Source organism: Rhyacophila brunnea, unplaced genomic scaffold (genome assembly GCF_057557595.1).
Source record: "Rhyacophila brunnea isolate RB1 unplaced genomic scaffold, BYU_Rbru_1.0 scaffold_12, whole genome shotgun sequence".
In the NCBI taxonomy this organism is placed as follows: domain Eukaryota; kingdom Metazoa; phylum Arthropoda; class Insecta; order Trichoptera; family Rhyacophilidae; genus Rhyacophila; species Rhyacophila brunnea.
In genome coordinates, this window is record NW_028232774.1 from 15,576,347 (window position 1) to 15,595,357 (window position 19,011).

The 19,011-nt window shown below is 34.3% G+C and overlaps 1 protein-coding gene across 2 annotated transcripts in view; it reads right to left on the reverse strand.

The window, feature by feature from the left end:
* The window catches only part of UBL3 (ubiquitin like 3), a 429,818-nt gene that overhangs the window by 65,337 nt on the left and 345,470 nt on the right, over positions 1-19,011 (reverse strand). Inside the window, exon 1 of one of the 2 annotated variants that reach the window (XM_085960848.1) lies at positions 14,013-14,054. The exons of the other annotated variant lie outside the window; for it this stretch is intronic. The gene's annotated coding sequence lies outside the window, so the exon portion shown is untranslated. Of the gene's footprint in view, positions 1-14,012; positions 14,055-19,011 lie in introns of those variants that run through there. 2 annotated transcript variants of the gene reach the window in all.

Consider the following 19,011-nt stretch of genomic DNA (forward strand, 5'->3'; position numbering starts at 1 on the left):
ATCCGTGCGTGCCTCATGAACCGCCAGATAGACAAGGAATTTATTTGGTAGCCCTGATGAGTTCTGATTTTTTTTTTTTTATATTTTATTCTTCACCGCTTTCAATACGAATGAAGTTAGTAGTCCTGAATGTCCATGCATGCGGAATTCGCAGACTTTTTTAAATACACAATACGCTAAATAATTAATTATATAGGACACTATCAAAATTCAAATTCACAAAGAACACACAATCACATTTAATGTTGTCTTATATTTTTCACCTTTAAGTACATAACATTTTCTTAAATCCTTCATAGCATAAATTCTGAAGAATCTTTCCGGGACTTACTACTCAATATGTGTATTAAATTTACACTTCAATCATTGATATATTGATCATACATATCTGTAATATGGATCATCAAAAATGTTTTCGAGTATGCCAACGCTCCGTCGATAATGTACGAATTTTGTCCTGATATTTATTAAATTAGATATATTATGGAATAAGTAATATAATGTTGTATTTTATTTTAATAAACACAATGCCTCTCTAACAATAAGATACTATTGACACTCTTAAGCGATCTTGTGTACTCGTGAAACAGAAGACAAACAAATAATTCCGTCCTTATGTAACTATGCGTTCCAAATATAAATAAGTTATAGGATTTGGTTATGTTAGTATACCTCGAAGTAAATTTGAACATCATTTTAAAGAGCTTACATAATTTCTGCAAGCTGCTATTTTCGGAAACCTTGAGAGTGTTAAATAACACATAGGCCTGAAATTTTGAATAGTTTAAATTGAGTGGAATTAGAAAGGGAGATACCGAGAAGACGAGAGAGAGAGAAACTGCAGTGACGTAGGTATTAATAAGTTGTTGTTGAATTTGAATTTAACAAATCCTTCCAATTCAGAGACAGTTGAAATCAAAAAAATCAATTAAAAATCAAAGCACATCTGAAAACTCTAGTGGTGTAGGACGTTTACAGAATGAAAGTTTTTACAACAAGAAAGTTCGACAAACTTATTATAAAAACTACCAGAAACTCTACGTCTAGTAGAGTTGAGCGTTTGTATAAAGCTGTCTCTCTCTGATTTTAGACTGCTAAAATCTTTAAGTAAAAATCTAAATTGTTCATTTATTTTGTGAGAGATCGAACTCATTCAATTAGGTATACATATATTATGTGAAGGGTGTTGGAGAGGTACACTATAAAGATTCCATGGGCGGTAAAAGGGAAAAGTATCTTTGTCATTAAAGAAATAAACGTGATCGGCCGGCTCTACAGAACAATAATTATGTATATTTACAGGAAGTTTTGCAGTTCTTTGGTCACATCGCCAGAATGAAAATAATAATTTGGAAAGGCTACACTACCGTCCAATTAGTGAATAATGCTACAAGACTCTCAATGCCTTCAGCTATATGCGAACGGTGGAATGCAGGGATCGCTAGAGAAACATAACTAGGATATATTAAAATGCACGATTTATTTTGACACCGAAAAATAGATGATATACGGTACGGTACGGATATAAGTTTTTTTTGTTTTCATAGTAAGTAAACATATTTTTACAAAATGTTTACAATGCGCTATGTAACAGTGGCGAAGGCTCCATAGTAGGCGAGTATTTGAAGCCTACCTTCTGAGAAAAAAAAATGAATATATCGTCAGAATAATAATTAATATTTAAAAAAATAATATAAATGAGAGCCATCTATCGTCAGAATAATGTAGAATAAATAAATAATAAGTGACAAACCAGCGCCTCTAGCGAGTATTGAATTAATATCGATTCACTCGAGAATAATTTGCGGAGCTTATTGTATGAGCTGCGTCTCAAGGGCATTGGGGCAGTCTGCTTTTATTCATACGAATCTATAGGCTTATAAGGCAAAGCTTTATCAAGGACTGTCGCTTTGGCGCTTTATTCAAATAATAATTAGGAATGCGATAATTAAAATAAAATTCTATTTGTTCAATCACGTCATATAAAGATAGAATATTTAAAAAAATAATTAATAATTTTATCTCGTGATTATAATTTATCATTTAATTCAGTCATAGAACATATAAGTAAGTATATTTTTTTTTTCGTTTAGTTGTTTGTCATATTGGGCTGTTGATAATATTTACCGATGATATATATTTTTAGGCGTATGTTACATGTAGTTATAGGAAAATACATAATTTATATTCATTGCTTAATTATATCAGTGAGTTATTGAAATTTTATCGATTTACTGTGACGTTGACATTAGTGTGTACCTTTTCATCAGTAGTAATATCGTATTATCGTCTTATTTCCTGTGAGTATACCTGACAAGTGTGCTCTTTTTCTTTGATCTCCACAGCCTACTTCTTTCCAAAAGTCACCCTCGCTACTGCTATATAATCATACGCGAATAAGAAGGTGGACAAAAGGGCCTTACTTAGTATATAAATTTCGTTATTTTCATGAGATTTTCGAAACACCACTGAGTTAGACGCCTCTTGAAAATGTTTCAACGGAAAGATCCTCCTGGAGTGTTTACGGAGGGAGACGAATCCACAAAAGGGGAATTATTATTATCAAAATTTTAATGTTATGCAGTCGAGAGTTTTCAAACAATGGGCGCCATTTTAGTAGCTAATTTTCTGTATTTTAAGACGAGTGAAAATTAAGCATTCATATTTTCCGACGAAAATATGCCGAATAATTAATTACATATTCAGTGGAACATCATCTCGTCAACAATAACAGCAGAATTCATTTGACATTTTGGTGTTCAAGCACATCAACATGTAGATTAGCAATATTCATAGCGACCATATTTCACCCTCAGAAAACGAAGCAATAATTTTGAATAATCCCTTGAATAACAAAGATAGTGTTCAATGGTTCCAACGTATTTTTGAATAATCAGCACTTTGCCGCTAAGTGCCCTATTGGCAATGTGATGTGATAATATATAAATTTTGTATATGGGTCTCTAGGCATAACCAATATTAACTCGATATTATTTCGTAGTTGTTAAAATCAAAACGGCGAAAGTAATAATAATCTAACCAGAATTATTAAATCATAGACAAGGCACGAATTGAGATTATGGTAAAATGATATGACGATAATTCTATATAGATTAGTCTTCAAAATGTAGTTATTTTAAACACGTTTTAAACTATATTTTAAATATCTCCGCATCCAATTATCAATTTTATTATTCTTCTTATATATATAATAGATAGCAGTGGCGAAGGGTTCTGGCGGTAGGCTGTTAATATCCGACATAAATAGTGCACACTAAACTTTGTCAGTCAAACGTATTTGTTTTCATTGAAATAAGACTACAATTTATAGATGGTGTTGGTTAGTTTTTAAAATTCAATCAAACCCTGCTATAATAATACAAAACCAAGCCATAATGGATATTAGTCAAATTATACTCGTCTATCTATAAAATATCCAAAATTATGCAATTAAATCATACACAAGTTTGAATATTTTATAGAGAGAATAATATTTTTTATCTTTTAAAGTTTGGTTTCGACGGGGTTTCATGAACTTAAAAAAATTAACCAACAATAAAATATTCTTTAATATTTATTCTTAATCCAACGAAAATAAATAAGTATGAATGAAAAAAATGTGCACAATTTTGTCGTATCACGCAAAAGATACCAAAACTATTACAGGGTTTAATTGATTTTTAAAAACTAACCAATACCATCTGTAAATTGTAATCTTAGTTCAATAAAAACAAATACATATGACTAACGAAGTTTAATGTTCACTATTTTTGGCGGATCTTAACAGCCTACCTCCATCCTTCGCTACTGATAGATACTGTTTAAGCGAGTGAGTCACAGATTGTAATGGTTTTTTTTCTCGATTGTAGCTTTGCCGTAGAAATTTATTTAAAAAACTAGATTAAGATCGACACGGTTGATTGCTCCGTATCAGTTGAAACGACGAATGTCGAGGGTCGAGGATGAAGAAGACCAAAAAAAATGAGAACATTAAATTGGCAAACTTTGGCCACATTATGCGCCATCCCGAGAGATATCAACTTCCGGTTATCTGGATAAAGACTGTTTTGAGGTCAGCATTCCATCCCTATTTCGAGCAGCGACAGACAGACATAAAGTTGGTGAAATCGTCACCGACGTCCCATAACGAACGTTGTTCAAAAAAGAAGGTGCTTGATTTTTAAATCACACTTATTTGAAACTTTTGTAATTTCGTAATATACGAGGGTGGGTCAATAAGTCCTTAGAAAAGCCGACAGGTGGCGCGACTAGTACTGCAAGCGGTTTGTTTTCATGCAGCGGCACTGCCGATTCAGTATGCTGCGAAGTTTCAATCAGATTGGTCGGGTTGTTGTGTGTTTCTCGTACATTTAAAAAAAAAATTTGCTTGTGGAAAATGGAGAAAATTGAGTTTAGAGTTGTTATTAAACATTTTAATATAAAAGGGTTAACAGCAAAGGAAATAAAAAATGAGTTGGATTTAGTTCACGGCATATCTGCTCCTTCACTTGCAACTATTTATAACTGGTTAAATGAATTTAAACGTGGTCGTACATCAACAAAGGATGAACCACGCTCAGGACGTCCTGTAGAGGTGACTACACCAGAAATGATCAATAAAATCCACGATATGGTGTTAAGTGACCGAAGATTAAAGTTGAGTGAGATAATTGAGGTTACAGGGATCTCAAAAGGTAGCGTCATTTCTATTTTACATGACAAATTGGGCATGAAAAATATTTCTGCAAGATGGGTGCCGCGTTTGCTCATAGTCGACAATAAACGCAGTATGGTGGTGGCCTCTAAAGCCCTGTTGTCGCTCATGCAACGCAATCCGGATGAATTTTTTCGTCGCTTTGTGACTGTAGATGAAACATGGATACACCACTATACTCCCGAGACGAAAGAACAGTCAAAGCAGTGGATTGCGAAGGCAAACCATGTCCAAAGAAGGCGAAAACCGTAAAATCAGCTGGTAAGGTTATGGCTACTGTATTTTGGGATGCACGTGAAATTATTTTCGTTGACTATTTGGAAAAAGGAAAAACAATAACAGGGGATTATTATGCATCTTTATTGGACCAGCTAAAAAACAAAGTTGAAGAAAAACGGCCTCATTTAAACAGGAAAAAAATCCTCTTTCATCAGGACAATGCCCGTGTTCACACATGTTTACGATCAATGGCTAAAATTGAAGAATTGAAGTTCGAATTGGTCGACCACCCACCGTAATCGCCAGATTTAGCCCCCCCAGTGACTTTTTCCTTTTCCCAAACTCAAAAAAATGGCTAAGTGGACAACGTTTTTTTTCAAATGAAGAAGTCATCGATCGGACAAATGCTTATTTTGAGGACCTTCCGAAAACTTATTTTTCTGACGGTTTAAAAAAAATTGAGAAACGTCTAACCAAGTGTATTGAGCTCCAAGGAAATTATGTTGAGAAATAAAAAAAAATACAAAAATAAAACCTGTTTTAATGCTTTTTTCTAAGGAATTATTGACCCACCCTCGTAGTATAAGACATTTATTAGTAGTTATTTTTGTTTTGACCACGTCCGATCCTAATAAGATCATATGTGCCTCTACGATGTAGAGGTTTGCATTAACAGATTTTGTTTTTACGAGAAATGGATGTCGGCCACTTGGTCAACCTATTAGGTCCATACTCTGATCATACACAAATTGAAAAACAATATGTGCACTTGCCAGACCCAGGATTCGAACCTGGAACCCACGACGTTATAGACCGCGCGGCCATAGTGGGTGTCAAGTTATAGAGATGATAAAATACCAGAGTCATGGATACCGAAGAAGATCCTCGAAGGAAACCCAGGGGGGAAAGGCCAGTGGGAAAGCCACGCACACGATGTGTTGATAACATTACAAAATATGCCAACCAGCTGCTAAAAATTATGAACTGGAAAAGACGTGCGGAGGACCGTTCCAGCTGGAGGACGGCGGTGGAGGAGGCCAGGGCTCGACTTGAGCTGTAGCGCCATCGAAGAAGAAAATACCAGAGGTCTCATAAGTTATACAGAAGATAAATACCAGAGGTCTCATAAGTTATACAGAAGATAAAATACCAGAGTTTTCAAAATAACTACAGATTTTCTACGTCCTATGACATACTTTTAATGATTGAATATTACCACACTGTATAAACACTCCTGAGTCCGAACTAAATAAATATTTACTTCTCGGTGCAACATCCAATGGCGGGAAGTCTCCGGTTTCCATACCTTTCCATCCTGTTATAGTCACTTTTACTCTATCAAATCATATCAGGGTCAGCCTTTAGATGTTTTCACGGAGGTAACCATACGAGTAGGATCTTTATTGTCTCTCCATATAGACGGCCTATCTCCCTACCCATCTACCAATGGTTTGCTATTCAATTATGTCCTCTGTCTGTTTTTATTCCCATTTAGGTTTATGAATTCATTATAAGTCACACATACGATAAATGTGAGATCGTACTGATGCCACTAAGGATTGTAATAATGAAACGTTAGAAATAATTCCACTACTTACTGTGGTTTCAGACAAATTGTCCCACTAAAGAGTAGTATACAAGTTTCGAAGGACCGTTGTCGTTTTAATAGATCACGTATTTAACGAAAACTACGCACAGGTGAAATGTCTAAGAAACTAATAATAGATTTTGTTGTATAAAAGAAATACAATAATAGCATGACCTTCGTGACATTATTTCTAGCGAAGAATGAAAAAAATACGACTGTTAAGGGCTAATGGATTTCCTGAAAACAGTTAATGAATTCTAACTTTTTTCTCGTGTAACTTTTCAGGAAGACGAGATATATCACTTTTATTGCCTCCGTGGAGGAAAGGAAAATCGAGAAAACATTTCCTTGTTGCGAAACAAAAACAGGACCACGGATGTTTATGAATAATTTGCGAGCAATAAAACGATAAAAATGTGAGGGAATTTTTTTCGGGAAATGTATTGCAGCTTTTATGCAAAGAGGGCGATAGGCGAAACCGCTGTTTAAAAGGTGTTTTCCTATGATATACAGATGCGAGTTTTTTTTGTACAAGGCAATAATGGTCGCTTGTAGAGATTTATACGCGACAACCCCTGGTATTTTATTTTTAATGAAAAATTGTTGCACGGTTTTACGTGAAATATGCACTACTAAACGGTGATAAATTACCGAAGCAAAAGAAAAAGACGATGATATGATTTAATTTTATGTAAGACAGTAAATTTTATAAATTAATTAATATAAAATTAAACTAGACGCCCGAAATTAATAATATTTTAAAATATGTATAACACATTATTAAATTGGTAACTATGTGTCGTTGCTGTCATTTTGTGAACACTTGACAGCAGTAACAAATGAGATTTTAGTAGGTGTGGTAGAATTGGTAGGTAACTAATTAATAAATAATAATTGTCTAGGTTGGCACCATTGTTTGTAAATGAAAAACAATGGTGCTATATTTTGAAATATTGGAATGGTAACTTAAATATGTACGATTATTTGCGTGGTTGTCTATTTAAAACAATATGGTTAATTGCAGAAAAAAAGTGTTTTTGCAAAATGTTTTTTACTCTTATAGTAGTAATGGAAAATAAATATCGAATAATGTTATGTGTGAATCTTGATATATGCATATGAATCTTCAATGTGAAACTTCATTTTTTCTGTTACACTTTATATTCGAACTCAATCTACACAGAAGAAGATTTTGTTCAATATCTTTAATTATTATAATATATTATGTACTAAGTAACATTTAAAAAAAATAGTTTTTAACCTTTGAGTTGATACAAAATGATTTAAAACTCTTGTTAAATTTGATTATATCGCATTAATTACCACCGAGCGATGCCACTGGAAAAAATACAAAGGACTAAATCGAATAGTAACAAGGTTATATTTCACAATATCGGCTATCAATATACATTACGTAGAATTACCATCCAACGCCACATTATGAAGACCAGCAGCCATATGTTCTAACTAGTGATATCTAGTCACCCGACGAACACCTATTTGTGTATGGGGACAATGAATAACGCCAGCATTTGACTAGCGTTATTTTCTCGAATGTTACTATCACTCCGGTAGTACGTCACAATGATGTCATATAACGTCATGTCGACCGGGCGACTACAAATCGTAAGTTCTAACATAAGGCCCCAGGTGATATATTATATAATATTATGTCATGGGATTTTCTATTGAAGGATTGGTTACAGTCCGTTAGCGCAACCCCTTTCAAGCAGAATAAAAAAATGGATAACACATAATAATGATATATAATTTAATGCATACCTTATAGTACATGGGTGTTAAATAATTTTTACGTAAGATATAGGTACTTTGGAGAAGAAAAATTTTCCGCGATCTACTTTTTCTGAAATTAAGGATAAATATATAAGTATAATACATAAATATATATATATATATATATATATATATATATAATATATTTTTAAACCAAAATAGAATCTTACTAAGAAAATTAAAGACAGCGTCGTACATAGGAAATTTTTATTTACATAACTGTAGTTATTTTATTTTGAATACATAAATTATATTTTGTGCTTCTGGATGCTACAGAGCTTGAATTACTTATCCTACATTGTAAGGTGTCTACAATTTTTGTATAATCGGGAGTGTAATTAAGTACTCAAACCATTTCTCAAACATGCCACCTGTTTGATGGTTTTAGAATTGAATAATTACAAATTTACATAATAGAAATACATAATAATGTATAATAAATAAACTTCCAAATTATGAAAAAATAAATTAAATATTTTTGGCGATCGATCAAAAATCATTTCGCGATCGACGGTAGATCCCTATCAACCTTATTGACACCCCTGCTATAGTAGGTAATAGAATAGAATCCGTGTAAGACCGAATTAGAATAAGAGAGAATTAGTGGAAGACCTGGCAGCGACGGTGAGATGAAACAACCAAGGGCCGGCACACATATATGTTTTTTCCAAATATTAAACGGCGATTGGAGATAACCAAATATCTGACTCCTGACCATCACACCAGTCAATTTGTGACTGGACACGGTGGGTTCGCTGGAAAACTCTTTGAGCTTGGACTTGTAAGCCGTCCGACATGTCCATGCGGAGGGGAAATTCAGGATGCCAACCACATCCTCTGGGAATGTCTTAGAATGTGCTCCGAACGGGAGGAGATGCTCAGGTCGGTCCATCGGGCCGTCCGACTTGGTTGCTACTAAGGCCAATTATCTTCCATTTAAAAATTTTGCGGCGTCTTACTGCGGGCGTGAAGATCTCTTCACATAATTTTTGCTGTCCGTATGATTAGCTTCATTATTTTGTTTTATATACACTAGAATCATTTTTATTTTCATAATTTCCCTGTGCTCTTCTCTCCTCGGCACTTTGCATTAGAAAGTAACTTTAAACTCAGTCAGAGCTCACTTTGAACGTAGCAACCTTAGTCCTGGGTATCTTCTCCTAGGACATTCCCGGCCTAAAACTTAGCTAGATGCTTCACATCGCCAATGTAGGGCGACGTGATACGCTCGATTAAGACCGGGTGTGGTGCGTGGCGGGTTTTGGTTTGGAGGGATTAACTTCAATGATTAGAATTAACGATTTAGTAACATATTACTAGCTACCCGGTACTGCTTCCTATGTTAGCAAATTTGGTGCAGTGTGAGACTTGGTATTTGGGATTGGATTTAATAGCATGTAAAGTTTAATATTATTATCATATTAATATACCACTATTACACCAATTAACTAATTGCGGCTAAAATAGCTAAAATAAATAAATATAATTTTGCTTGCCACAAATGCTACACGCATTTGTTTTGAAAGTCTTATGTTGTAGATTATTATATAGAAATGTTCTGCATATTGGAATATCCGTCGTGATAACAATATTATGTATAAATATCCCCTGAGAGTTTTAGATATATATGTGTATATAGAGCTGAGTGAAGAAAATAGATACATTATTGTAGGTAATCGTACAATACATACGTACTTACATTATAACCAGTCACCAGGGACCATAAAAATTACTTATATTGTAGATAATATGACGCGATCTTGAGAGAGGTTAATACTCATTGTGACATTAACAAAACAATTATTGTTTGTAGTTACATAGAATATTGATATATCTTCATGTAGCGGTTTTCAACAATTCTTACGCAAATAAATTGTGATATATGCAGTATAAAAAATACCATACATAAGTAATGCCTATTTGCAATAATATTTATTTTAAATATTAGTATGTGCGGTTGCTTTTACTCTGATACGTTGATAGAGAAGGACTCTTAGAAGAAGTAGTAATAATATAAGTAAAACTAAGCGCAATTTGGTATACGTCACTCACAACCAGGGTCTGAAGAAGTTCTTCCTTGGACATTCTCAGCACAACATAGAATTCCACATCTCGTTCGTTACGACACGGTATACCTACGCATGAAAGAGTAGGTGCTGGAAGGAAGGTAAGTTTTTATTAGAACTGTAAGTAAATAAACGCCCACGTTGACCGCGCGGCTTAAGCGTAGATTTACAGCGTTCGGGTATATGGGTTCCAGGTAGGAATACTGGGTTTGGCAAGTATACATGTTTTTAAATTTGTGTATGAGTCAAAAGTATGGACCTAATAGGTTGAGCAAGTGGCTAACATCCATTTCTCGTAAAAACAAATTCTGTTAATACAAACTTCACTCGTGGAAGCCCATATGATCCTCTTAGGATCGAACATAGTGAAGTAGTAGTGGTAATAGTAAGTAAATAAATGAAAAAAAAACAATAATCTACTTCAAATCCCACTAAAAAGTGTGCCGGTAATAACGCGGATGCAGAATGCAGTAAGTATAAAACTATTCATCTGTGTATTGGATAGCCTTCCCGCCGGCCTACGGAGACGTCGCCCGCTGACCTGACCCACTTTCGACGCCAGCGACGCCTTGACCCCGCATTTTACTTAGCGGCAGTTTAGTACCTGCGAGACGTATGTTAGTGCTCTGGCTTGGAAGGTATCGCCGTCCCCAGAGATGAACGAACATTCAAATGTGTAAGCTAAGTACCAATTCCAGCAGGAACGCTACAGTATTATGAAAGTGCAAAGGGAAAATAAACATAATAAGCCATACTGATATAATAATATTCCGTCTTATTTTTACACATCTCTGTGAAAAGTTAAACCATTGATCCCGGATGAATAAATGTCAATAATTTCTAATGGAATTAAGTTTTGTACTATCTATCTGGGTTTCGCCTTTCGGCGTCTTCAGGCACTGTGGGCACTCACCAATGGTAAATACACATTGACAAAGAATTCTAACTTATATAATAAATTATATTTAAAAGATATTTATTATTAGTAGGTACTTATATTATTGATATATCTCATTAGATAACTTCATATAGATAATAATAACTCCAATACGTTAACCAATGCCATTGTTTACCAGTATTGACGATTTATACGCCTATTAAATATAATATTATTAGTGATTGTGTATCTAATTAACCATTGAATTTTTATAAACACTTCCAACTATTCATATTTTTATACTTGACTTAATAGGTAGGTAATAAAGTGTTTTTACCTACTTTATTTCATTAATTTATAGTATAAATTAAAATTAACTGTATTCTTTGTCAGTGTGTATTTACCATTGGTGAGTGCGCACAGTGCCTGACCATGCCGAAAGGCGAAACCCGGGTTGCGAAAAATGACTCAAATGGAAAAGTACAAAACTTAAATCCATTAGAATTTAAATTCAAATGCCATCAAGTACCCTCGGTCGATAATATTAATATTAAATGTCAATAAGTTTAAATTGTGATATATCAATTAATCAGTAATTAATATTTTAGAGATTTAAATTACAAAATCGCATACAACATAAATCGTCACCTCAATACTACAACTAGATAACTTGATTTTCACTGTTTTTGAGATAGCTATTGAATATGATTCTACATTTCCTTCTCTACAAAATGATAAAACTAGGTAAGTCAGAATCTAAAGGGAACTGTATTAATTTTGTGTTTGAATATATAAAATTACTTTAAAACCATAAATGCATTAAATAAATGAAATAATATATCTACAATATTTTTTCATACAATTGAACATTATTTAATTTTTCCAAATTAGACAAGCACAATTTTCCATTTTTAGTTTAAATAATAATTATAGCCTAGATTTATGTTATCAAGTAAAGTTTAAATTTCATTTTCCCAAAAATGACCAACCAAGAGTTATCTAGTTGTAGTATTGAGGTGACGATATAATATGATGTATTTACAAGCTGTGTAAATCGTGAAAAACTGTGATAATAATACAAGTATTATAATTAATTATTAAAATATACTACACGTATCTACTCGTACATATTGATTGAAACAGAATTGCAAGGCACCCTGGTACCAATGCACCGGTAAAGCATGCAATTTCTCTCTTTGCTTAATAAAAAGCAGCACTTATGTTTATACTAGACATTACAATATAACATATAAACATGGATACGCGAAAATTCTAGAATAAAAAGCGACGCAATAACATAATGTAAAGCTATAAGATCGCTTCTCGTATTTACAGTAAACAGCTTATGAATCGATATTTAAAAAAAACTGTTCAAGGCTGTACAAAGTCACTTTGACAAAACTTCAAAAGTATAATATAAACGAGTGCCTAAACTGGAACGACCAAAAAACTCTGCATTACTGCCAACTTTATCAGGCATATTTTATAAACATCAAACTGTGTACGTCATTTTTTCTGGGTAGGAAACAACTCAATCGGACATTAAATCTTTCGTAGGTATATGAAATATTAAGCGCAGTACATGATTAAATTAGTAGATAATATAGTTCAATTAATAAATTACCATTTTATTCGGTTTTTAATAAGGAATGGTTGTCAACCATTCGATCAACTTATTACATACTTATTCATCAGTTACAATATGATCATCGTGACTATGTATTATGCTTGTATTTTTGATGCATGACGAACTAAATTTATTTATTTAAGTGCAAACCGGTAATTTTCATTTTGATATTTTTTTTAATTTATAGATGGTCGAGCGTTTTCCGCTGTTGGCCGGCCGTCCGTCTGAAAATAAAATTAATCCACCTTATCCACCTTGGTATTCTCAAAATTGTTCACATTTTCTACGGCCTAAGCATTTGGTAATGTGTTTGGCTGACAACCGAAAGGTTGGTGGGCTGAAAAGCTGACCGTGGTCTCTGTTGGTGATTTTTTCGATTTTATAATAGACTATGATGATCTTCGTCGCACATCAGCAGAGTTCACTTTACCGCCAAAATTACTGTAAAAAAGTTTCGCTTCAATGATATAATAATCATGTATACAATGTTATTGTGTACAATTCAACAAAATATTGAATTAAATGTGTGGCACTAAGTATGTAGATACATATCTTATTATGTGACATACCCTTAACATAGGTGCACGTCGAAGTTGATGTAACAAGCACCCACAATGTGTCTTGCGAAAGTTAAAACAGTACATAATTCTCTATTACTTGGGAAAGTTGAAACCCTTCAAGTAGCGAGCACATGACCCAGATGCGTATAATGGACATACTGCATTTTGAGATTCTCCAAATTGTTTATGATGATTATGTGTCGTATAATTTAGCGGTCGCCCGCAGCCGGCCGCGCGGGTCATTAGCGTTTTTGCCCCGGCCGGCGCGTCCTCCGACCCCGGAATTTAATGGGTTATTGGGCGAGCGCGTCCAAAACGGTTTTTCCGGGGCATTTTTTCCCCGCTAGACACGACTTTGCGAGTTTCATCCCCACGTCATTTTGATGCGAAAAAAGCGGAAAGTAATCCTGCGGTTTCACAAAGGCACGAGATCTTTTTTGCGAATGCTGCACCGTCATTGTGGTGGGTTGGACTACTTACCCTAAAAATAACGACGCTTTTAGGAAACTTTAGTGAAAATGGAAAACGGCGACAAAATTAGATATGTTAAAATCACGGTAACACTACCGTTAAGTACCGGAACGTATCCGCCATGCAATCTAATATATGTATATCAATCACTTTCTTGTCGGTGGACGTGGTGATGGTGTGGATTCAATGTTGGTACCTGGAACAAAAAGAAAACTAAATATTAGTGTTAAAATTTTGATAGAGGAATGAACAAAATTAAATAAATAAGGAAGATTAGGCGAAAGTGTTTGCTCCACAAAGAATGTCCAATGTACATGGATTTACTTGCGCCAATAGTGTGTATTTTAAACTATCGCGGTAATAACTATTTACACGTAACAGTGATGACTGTCTCGTCAATCTTATTCTTCGAGATTAAGCGAAAGTCGAAAAGCGAAGATCGTGAAAATCGGTTAACATCATAATAAGTCTGCGCGGTGTAGGTAGTTCGTTTTTTTACCGACAGGTTCGCCGCTATCGTTCTAGTGCAGAATATACAGAATTTAATAACAATTCTGGAATATTTTTGCGTGGTAAAACTGGAAGTCTGGCAATATTGTAATCTGTAATTAAGCGCATTGGAACAATATAACGACATTGTTTATAAACGCAATCTATATCTTTGATGCGCGGAAAGACTATAAAACATATCAATGGATAAGAAGGCAAATAATAGTAGGTACGTGATATGATTGGGTACGCCAAGCTGATGGGATGGCAATGGGCCGACGACATCAACGCTTGACAAATGCAACCATACCCTGGTACCCAAGAGGCATTAAACGACTAGTCATCCTAAAACCCGGTGGAATTACGAACTTAAAAATTTCGGCAGTGAAGAAAACGGGACCGATAAGAATGTAAAAAGCTATCGGAGGCATTTATCTAGCAGTAGATCGACACCATCTGATGATGACAAAAAAATTAGGGGGCTTAAAAATAAATATACCAACACAATGTTTTAATAAACCAAAGTAGGTACACTGAGTAAGCATAATATGTCATATATTAAGAATTTATAAACCTAAGCTAAACTTCAGTTAAGTGGATTAACTATATCAATACAGAAGCAAATATAATATAGCAATATGTACTCCGAATGGATGGTGGACCAATATCAGGTTAGTTCCGTACCATGGGAGAATAAACAAATGATGATACTGACTTCTTAAATAGTTATCAGAGACATGCAGATCAATACATCCAAGAATTCTTATTTTCATCAAGCGTAAGTCGGAAATAATACGTAGATAATATAGATATAGGTATATATAATTTATAATAGTAACATAATATAATAATATAAACTGGAAAGCAGCCACTATGTATATATCTGTGTATTGTCCATGCATTTTATAATATATAATAATAATATTATTACTATCGGCCGAAGGTACTTGATGGAATTTGAATTTAAATTCCAATGGATTTAATTAATTTGTTTGTTGTAATAGTTTATCTTAATTTTGTATTTTTGACCCTTGACTTGATAGGTAGGTAATGGAGTTTTTTGCTACTTTACTGTATTGATTTATTATATAAGCTAGAGTTAAGAGTGTTCGTTGTCAGTGTATGTTTGCCTTTTGTGAGTGTACACAGCGCCTGAAGATGCCGAAAGGCGAAACCCGGGTCGCAAAAAACGACTCAAATGGAATAGTACAAAACTTAAATCCATTACTATATAATAATATTTCGTGTTTATGTACATTTCTTAAGCAAATTAAATAATCAAATAATTCTCTAGAAAAAAAATCTCGACGATTTGATTTGTGGCATATTATGTAACATTGTTAATCATGTGATTTTATTCTAGTTAAATTATAAATACTAATTGCAAGCTTAATAAGGCAATATATAAAGATGTAATATGCTTGAGAATGAATACACAAATATTCACAAAGAAAATGCTTTCGTAATATTGAAAAGTTAAATGGAGCGTTTTGATACGCTATGTCTTCAAGGATGTGTTTCCTCGTCTGCATTGCAGCTTTTCTTAGCTCTCTCTTCATAATATGAAATGACTTTGAGTGGATGTTGCGTTGTTAACAAAATAACAAATTATCGTCGACTCGGAAGAGAGAGGGAGGGCACGATGGGTGAAGAGTGAAGACTATAAAGCCAGCGCAAACAATCTGTCAGACTGGAAAGCTTTTTGTTCCAACGTGAACATCTTATAAACACGACGGGAGCATGGAAAGATATTATAATTAGCATCACGTATGTTGTATAACGTACTATGTAATAGGTAGGTATATACCTACAGCATAAAAAAATACCCATTAGCATGTGTACATAGTAATTTGTCTATGTACCTATTATTTGATTTGGTTTTGTAGTTTAAAAAGCTCGTCGAGTAATAGCGCCTGTACACGTGCATGGATTCACTGGCAACAATAGTGTGTAAATTCAACTATCGCGATAATAACTATGTATACGTAAAAGTACTAACTGTCTCGCCAATCTTATTCTTCAAGCGTAAGTGAGACGCATTGTTGTCATTTTATGGTGCTATTGGACTGGTTGTGAAAATTGTAAACGTCAAAATGCTTGCAACAGTGCAGTTCGTACTTTTTCCGTTAGGTTCGCCACTATCGTTCTACTGCGCAGGCGCACATATCGCACAGTCCAATTGTCGCGTAAAAATTCTGATAGCGCATAAATTCTTGTAAAAATGTAAAAATTCAGAAGCTTCTGAACATTTTTGATTTGCATTATGCATTGATATACATAATATATATCGTGGACACGTTTTGCAGAATAGATCAACAGTAATAATAATTATTGACAAGTATTGTTATTTAGTTTCAACAGATTAATACAATATAAATGCGAAAGCAAGTAGCCATAAACCAAGATTTTGAATGCCGTTTCAGTTTATGACTTAATGAAGAAGCCATTAAACGCAAGAAATAAAAACCCTCAGGAATATCCTCGAATATCACCAATATTTAATGCGCGTTTCGTTTACGTGACAGATTTTAATGAATATTATGATACATATAGGTATAACTAATAAAAATAACATATTGAAAAAGTGTTTAAGTTAATCACATATTTGTCAACACTCGTTACATCTACACCCAGAAGGTAACCCACTTCCCTTATTTTTGTATTCGCTTTTCTACATTTAATATCAATACCCCCCCGCTTGTTCTAAATAACAATAATAACACTGCGGTGAAAACGGCGTGGTGCAACTTTCACTCTGCTAGTATGTGAGTTGCCGCAACTGAAAGTAAACAATAATGTTAATTAATTCACAAAGACGGGGGAATCAGATCCTATTGTTCTTGGCCAAGACAAACAAACAAGCTAACTATCTGCTTCTCCAATTACGGCCGTTAACACCCGCCAGACAGAGCAACTAAGTGACTGACTTAATGTTCTGACGTTTCGCGTAGCGAAAACAGACTCTCGATGAGGAATTAGCATGATGCAAGTTGTGCAAAACTTAACCGGCGAATCTTAATATTACATTGTAAAATATAATACTAATATAGTAGTTCAAGAATTTATTATATTTTTATACTCATAGAGCAATTCACTGGAATGCGACAGTACCAAACCTCGACACGGCAGCGCACCTACAATTTCAATACTTAGGTAGGTACTACGATTTTTATAATGTCAATTTTATGTGTGTAGTAACTTGAACTTACTCGTGCAGTCGTGATCTGCCTTAGATTCTGTACTATTATCATTTTTTAAACACTGGATTTTTTCATTATAATCATTAAAATTCATTAAACTACGGTAGACGGTTCAAATATACTGCGGTTCTATATCGAGAACTACACACGACACCGCGGTTGTTTTTGGAACTAAAACCATTGCTATACCTCCAGCATGCTAAAAGCGCGTTGCGTAATACAGTACATAAGCGCATACAGCGCCATGACGTAGACGTCAATATATAAAGGGCGCACAGTAGATCACTGTGGAACGCATCCACTTTCAGCAAATTTCTAGATGTTCACTGGTCGGGAGGCCCACGGCATCTCTTCCAATATTATCTCCCCCAACGAAGTCGCTGTAATCCAACAGGTATTTCCCCCATTATGGTCGCCAAGCATATTCTAAATAATCCATTGCAAGCATTCTGCCTATCTTAGTTGGAGCATTTTATGCGTATGAATGGAATATTTTATTGTAAAGAAAGTACAAACAAATTAACATATGAACACAATATGAACAAAAGATAAAATAAATTGAAGCATGCAAAACTTACTACGTATGTCTCTACTTAGTAAGAAAAGATCTGAATAACTTATCCTTACATCTTCTGTAGCCAAACCACTTAAAAGGATATGCATACTTTGAAAAACCCTGAGGAAGAAATAATTAGGTACTAGAAAAAATCTATTAAAAAAAAATTGTTTATTCAGTTAAAAGGAGAACTCAAATTCGAACACATTTTCCTGGTTATTCTATAGATGTGCATAATATGTTCATCTAATATACCTCCTTTCCGCTTATTCGTTCCCACAAAATAAATAGCAGATGAACGAATAGTTGACAATCAATCATATACTCCGTTTTAATTTACCACGGTGTCCTTATCATCATTACCCTGGATTAACTCACCACTGAATGAAGGTTTATCGAAGCTGATTCCATCCCGCTCGGTCTTGTGCGTTGCATCAGTGCCTCGCAGAACTTAAGTAATTCGTCTATCCAGTGGCCTCTAAGCCTACATTTCTAACGATTACTGCCTCTTCCAATGACTAGACTTATCAAGCCATTTTTTCTCTTGAGATATCTACCCAAAGTTACGTAGCTTACCATTGTTCGTTATATTATGAAATTAATATTTTTTTTGAACTTGTGCGATATGCCCAGCATGCAACATTCCATATCACGATGTGATAATGTGCTGAACTTATCTTCCGTGACAGTCGATGTGTCGCATGAATGTGGGATTATGGGATGTACCTACCCAGTGGTTGAATACAGCGTTTTAAGCACAATTACATATTAATCATACTGTGAAGGTAACAAATACCCTTACTAGTGATTGGTTTTTTATTTAAACATCGAAGATATTTCTGTTGACTTG